Genomic DNA, 6677 nt, shown 5'->3' with positions numbered 1-6677 from the left:
GCCCCCGAGTCGCCCAAGGAGGACGACGCGGGAGCCGTGGGGGGGAGGGGGGGGGGACTAGAGCTCCTCTCCCGTCGTTCCTCGCTGGGTGTCTGGTTGGTGTAGAAGAAAAAGGAAATTGTTGAATCTTCAAGTAGAGTAGAGCCACAGACGAGCTGTGTTTGTACAGTATTGTTGAATACTAGGTACCCTTGCTTGAAAATCAGACCAAACAGGCAGCAGGGTTAGTCAATATCTTGATGTCGATCGATCTCCTTCAGCCAAGGCCTTCAAAGACAAGTAAAAGAAAAATTATTGCACACAGATTGTTGGGGCGTGAGTAGGTGTAGGTAGAAATTAACAGAGCCGTCCCTTTCAAACACTCAACTTTGTTTGTAAACACGTCTCACTCATCTATCTTCAAAACATTAATTAATTCTCTCAAATAAACTGGTAAGCAAATCAAAACCTGTTCCTATTCCGCCTACATATAAATAGAGGAGAACACGAGAGCAATCTAAACCACCTGCAAGCAAACTTGTTGTTGCTTAAACAAACAAGCAAACCATGGCATCCTCAGTTGTGGTGGATCACAGCCAGCGTGAGATGGAGATCAAAGCCTTCCACGAGAGCAAAGCCGGCGTCAAAGGCCTCGTCGACGCCGGTGTCACCAAGCTTCCCTCCATGTTCATACACCCTCCAGAGAATCTCCTCAGCTATTCACTCCCTGAAGAAGAAGACGATCATCTTCACAAGATTCGCGGCCTTCAGTTCCCCGTGATTGATCTCACCGGGTTTGATTCCCCGGAGAGCCGAAAGTGGGTCGTGGAGGAGATAAGGAGCGCGGCAGAGTCATGGGGCTTCTTTCAGCTGGTGAATCATGGGATTCCTCTCCATGTCATGGAGGGAATCCAGAGAGGAGTCCGAGCTTTCCATGAGCTTCCTCAGGAGGAGAAAGCAAAGTGGTACTCGCGCGACTTTGCTCGCAAGGTTAACTTCTTCAGCTTTCATGGAGATCTCAGCGCAGCAACTCCGGCCGACTGGAGAGATACCTTATCTTGCAAGGCTCTACAAGACCCCGAAAGCTTTGAAGCAATACCACAAATCTGCAGGTCATCCCTCCACTATATAATGTATAATTAACTTCACACACTAACTTTCTAATTAGTTATCCCATGCATGTTAAGGGTGCTTTCGTGAGATAAAATTATATTTTTGATAACATTATTGTGGAAGTGTACAGAGAAGAAGTGAGGGAGTACATGGAAGGCATCGATGGAGTTGTGATGAAGTTGTCTGAGTTATTTTCGGAAGCTTTAGGTCTTGCAAGTGATTATCTAGCAGGCACAAAATGCTTCAATGCAAGGTCTATGGCGTGTCACTATTTCCCGATATGTCCCGAGCCACATTTGACCATGGGTGGGACCAAGCATACTGACCTTGCTCCTCCAAGATAGCGTCGGCGGCCTTCAAATTCTTCATCAAGGTGTTTGGATTGATGTTCCTCCGGTCAAGGGTGCGTTGCTGGCCAATATTGCTGACATGATGCAGGTACTGTCACACTTTCAGCTAACCAAATTGCTATACATTAATTATATATTTTTTATACATTCACTCATTTGGAAAATATTTTTTTATTATTTTAGTATATAATTTTTTTAATTACGGTCATAAATTAATAACTATCTTATCTTCTATGCTTGTGCTTACAATATTCATCTATAAATTATATTTAAATAGTTTATTATTATTGTTAGTATACAATTATATTTGTATAGGCATATTTATGGGTACCAGCACTTTTTGTGAAACCTGTACGTTTCTCTTTCTAATAGTAGAGCTATAATATACAAAGCTGGATAGCGGTTTTACCCTGCAGTGATAAGTTTCAGAAAAATATATAAGAGTGAATACAGTATATTCCCCAATCTCTCATTGTCTCAAGTTCTAGTATTTAATTTTAAAATTATATTAAAATGGTGTGTAAACTCTAAACTATTAGTAAATATATAAATTTTGATAAGAAATGACATTACCAATTGATATTGGACCAAGCACATACATATTTGTATTCTAGTTGTCGATGTGAATTTTTGTAAATTGATCTTTATTTGTTATTTAAGATTGAAGGACAGTTTTGACACAATTCTAAATTTGAAGAATAATTTAATTATCATACAAAATCATTTTATTCGTGATAAATTTGCAATATTTTGTTTGTCATAAAATTTGTCATAAACAATAATGTTTAATAAATTAAACTATAGTTAACTAAAAAATATGTTGTTACTCACCATAATACCATACACCATCATTGATCTCTATGATGGATTGTTTGAAATCCAATTCTTATTTGTCCTTTTTGCAATTGTGCAGATTATTACAAACGGGAAGTTCAAGAGCGTGGAGCACCGAGTTCTGCTAAGACCAACTGTAGAGCCACTTATCTCAATTGCATGCTTTCTAAGCACTGATGATCTTGATAGGCCATATGGGCCGATAAAGGAGCTTTTATCAGAAGACAATAAGCCCATTTATGACCAAGTCATATTCCGTGAATACATGAAGAAGTATAAACTATAAATTACATCAACGGTGTTGAATTCTATATATTCCATCCTCTTATAATAAGTTTGTGATTGGTGACATTAATAATGTGGAAGAGTGGAAGCATAAAAATTTCTAGATATGGACGTATATTTTATTATAGGTGACCATGGTCATGTTTAGATTTTCAGAGTTATTGTGCAATGTATCTCCTTTTTCATAATCAATCCGGTGTATGGTTTGCTGAATAATTATTGAGAATTTTAACGTGTGCCCACTTATTGTATCTTTATCATCATACCGATGTCCTTGGCGACTTCGCCCCTCGGACAAGCTGCAGCGAACGCTTGTCCCCTCGGCCGACGCTGGCGGCCTTGACGACGTCTTGGCTATGTTTCATGTGACATTCTTCAAGTGCAGCAGAGTGTGCCTCGGCGCGGCCATCAACCACACAGCGGCGGACGTCAGGGAGGCGAGGGGCGACGTAGGTGTCGCAACGGATAATTATTATAAGATTCAGGCAAGGGTATTGATACTCATTTTGTTGTATTTTGTTTGAGTTTTGCAATAATTTATAAAGCATTCAAAATAGTACTGTACAGTATTAAGATACGCATATATTTCATCTTATGAGGCATTACTAAGTGTCGTCTCATTAAGCTTTTGATTTTAATAAATCCTAAAATTACCAAACTAATAAATTGTTACTATCCGTAGCTCCTTTTCTGAAGCCAAATGCTCCAGTGGTTGAAATTGTGCTACCCTCTCACATCACATCGGGAGGCTTGGCCCCGCCACTGTTTCTGAATCCTCATGCAGGTGTTCTTTGCTGTTGTCAGAGCATCCGCAATTTGGTCATTGTGTCCAACGCTAGCTAGAGTCGGCATTTGTTTGTTTCGGGGTGTTGGACTGTCCCTCAAGCATATGTAATGTAACGCAATGCACTTTATCGAAAGAAAAGAATCAACTGAGTTTGGATCTGATCAACATTCAGATCAGTCACTCCTGCAGGACTTATCACTGAAACTGAACAACTTGAGGCAAAAATGAAGCTGTGAGGATTCAGAAACTCAACTTGAGATGCACTGCATTGTACTGCACTCACATATATTTATATGGAGTTGCTAACATAACTCAATCATCCATTCATTCATTCATTCATTTGCTTGCTTGCATAGACAATAGAGTTTGTAAGTCGATTTCTCTCTCCAACATGTCATGTCAATGGGATGGCTACATTACGGTAGAGACAGCCTAAAGTTACTTACTTAACACACACACACAGACACCAAGTCAAGTATATACACCACACCAGCAACACCAACACAAGTATATATAGAGAGAGAGCCTACCAACGAAGAACGATGAGGAAGAGGAACCGTTTAGTTTAGCTTACACCGGCCGGTAGCTCAGTGACCTCCAGACACCAACCAATACAAGCACAAGCAGAGGGGGATGGCCATCACCAGGAGCGCCAGCCAGAGGGACCTCCGCCGTCTCGCTGTTTCTGAAAATGAATCTCCAGGGCCAGGCAAGTAGGCACTGTTGCGCAGGAGTCCGTCCGGGTCATGCCCGTTTCGACCCGAGTCCTGCTTCACCCTCTGCTTCAGACCGGCTCCACGACTCGGCTTGGCATCTTCTTCTTCCAATATGCTGTCATCTGCACGGCAGCAAATTTACCAAACAGCTCGGCTTAGCCACAGCTCACGATACGGGCACTGAGCTATCCCCTTTCTCTTTCAAAACTGAAGAAGGCTTATTACGTACGTACCATTGAATGATAGATGCTGGAGCTTGTCTGCAACTTCCACCCAAGAAACCAGTAGCGCTTGAGCAGGAGTGATGTTATGCATCAGATCTCCAGCCTAAGCAAGACATATTATGATGAGTAAATTAAATACTACTAAGTAGACTTGCTCCAAGTCTTTTTTCAAGCATAACTCAAGGTAATTAGTCAGAAGAACCATACATACCATGGTTTGGAAAAGTGCATCATTGACATGATCCTCCTCCTCATGGTTGTTGGATGAACTTTCTGTGCTACAGCCAGCTGATTCGCCCTCACCTTCTTCGCTTTCCGAGTGACAAGCTAATATAGGCTGAGACGCCGATGCCCTCTCAACAGCGTACGCAAGCCGGATCCTCCTTGCCGCAATCCCTTGTTGTGGGTCCATCAACTCTACTGGAGCTGTGGCCTGCTGCTGCTGCTGCGTCCAAGGTGCTGCTCCCATAGGGCCAATTGAATTTATCATGTCCAACATATCTTGGGGATAAGGAGTCCATGAGCCTGTAGGATTGGACACGCCCGTTTCGTCATCGGCTGGATTGGGCAACATGGCTTGCACATCCTGCTCACCTATGATGTTGTTCAGATACATCGAGAAGTCTTCCTGCTCATCACCCATGTTGCCGACAAAAGGGAGATCCGTGTAAGGACGCATCGGGGAGCTGATTGCAGGAAGCTGGGCCAACATATTCAGATAAGCAGCATCCTGCAATTTAATTTATGGATAAGAAAAGACACACACATTTCTCAGTCAACTGAAAGACAGGAGAAGAGGCTGAAAATATAATATAATATAATATAATGCATGAAAGGGAAAGAAAAGCAGCAATTTACCTGATCCGCTATCTGCTCTGCGTCACCGGCGGCTGCAAGAAGATGGGCAGTGGAGGTGTGGTCGGTGGTTGCATTGGTCGGGGTCAGCTGGCTCGAATCAGATGGCGAGGCCTTGTCTTCCACCATGGAGGCGCTGGCCGTGTCGTCGGCTTGCTGTAGCGGCGGATTGGCTGGAGGCGACGTGGACGGGGGTTCTGAAACGGGGGCCGGGGTCTCTTCATCCTGCTTGTTGAACAGGCGGTACAGAACAAAGCTATCCTGAAGAAACAAATCAACAAGACAGTCATCGAGTGATATATACATGGTTTCATCAGCTCGCAAATATGTATGTATGTACAGTCCTAGTGTTATGACAAGTTGACAAAAGATTTTGTCAAGAAGTGAACGAGGCAATGGTACTGACTGACTGAGTGCACAATGATGGTCTTTTCTTTAATGAAGAAGTTATTTCAGAAGTAAAGAAAAGGTGTAAACCACAAAGTATACAGGCCATTCCTATTGCACCAAGTAGTGACTTGACGAGCGACATAGAGCGTACGAACGACACAGACACCAACTAGGGACTGACTGATAGACTGCACAATTATACATGCTTTCATCATCTTGCAAGTATGCCCTGTCCTATTGTTATGGCAGGCAGAATTGGCCCAAAAATAGAGTGAGCTACACCTTACTGACTGCAAACGGTGCTGCTAAGCTAGCTAGCTAGGGCATTCATATTCATAGAAGAAAGAAAGAAAGAAAGAAACAAGAAGAAGATATTTTGAACACAACATATTCATATTCATCCTGCCAACAAGTATGCCATGTCCTCCTAGTGTTCAAATCCTGTCAACAACCGAGCTATATATGTGTGGTGTGGTGATTGACTGCAAATTGTTCCTGCATAAGCTAGCTAGCACATTCATATCCACACTAGGTAGTACGTATATATAATTGAGAAACAAGCAACTGAATGAGATGCTACAAGAGGCAGAGTATCTATCTATCTGCAGATTTGACTAGTCCAACCCAGTTAGTAACTTATATGTGCCTGCCTGCCTGACTGACTGACTGACTCACTGCAACCCTAACACATTGGTATCTATCTGATTTGTTCTAGGTACTACTACTTACTGCCAATAAGCAAGCTAGGTAACACATTGGCATCCATGGCATGGCAGAAAGAAAGAAAGAAAGAAAGAAAGAATTACTCTACTCTACTTATTCAAGCTGAAATCAAATCAAACCAATGGAAGCCGAGCAGAGGAGAACAAGAGGGAGGAAGGGGAAAACAAGAGGAAGGTTACATTTTGGGGGCCTGCAGATTGAGATTGGGATTGGGACTGGGGGTTTGGGTCGGTGGCGGTGTACTCGTGCATGATCCACGGGGTGCGTGCGCCGCGTGGGGCGCGGCCGCGGTGGAACACCAGGGTCTTCTTCACGCCGATGAGGGCGCCCTTCCCCCTGCAGCCGCCGGGGCCGGGCGCCCGGATGAGGCGGGCCTTGGCGGTGGTCTCCCCGTATACATGCGGGTGGCGGAGGCACGGGG

General features: G+C 43.5%; 2 pseudogenes; one reads left to right on the top strand and one right to left on the bottom strand.

Moving 5' to 3' along the window:
• Window positions 1-546: 546 nt before the first annotated feature.
• Window positions 547-2675, top strand: LOC125529864 (annotated as a pseudogene).
• A 959-nt stretch (window positions 2676-3634) lies between these two features.
• On the bottom strand, window positions 3635-6628 carry LOC125529865 (annotated as a pseudogene).
• Between the last annotated feature and the right edge of the window lie 49 nt (window positions 6629-6677).

Source organism: Triticum urartu, unplaced genomic scaffold (genome assembly GCF_003073215.2).
Source record: "Triticum urartu cultivar G1812 unplaced genomic scaffold, Tu2.1 TuUngrouped_contig_5915, whole genome shotgun sequence".
In the NCBI taxonomy this organism is placed as follows: Eukaryota; Viridiplantae; Streptophyta; class Magnoliopsida; order Poales; family Poaceae; genus Triticum; species Triticum urartu.
This window is presented reverse-complemented; position numbering and strand designations above follow the sequence as displayed.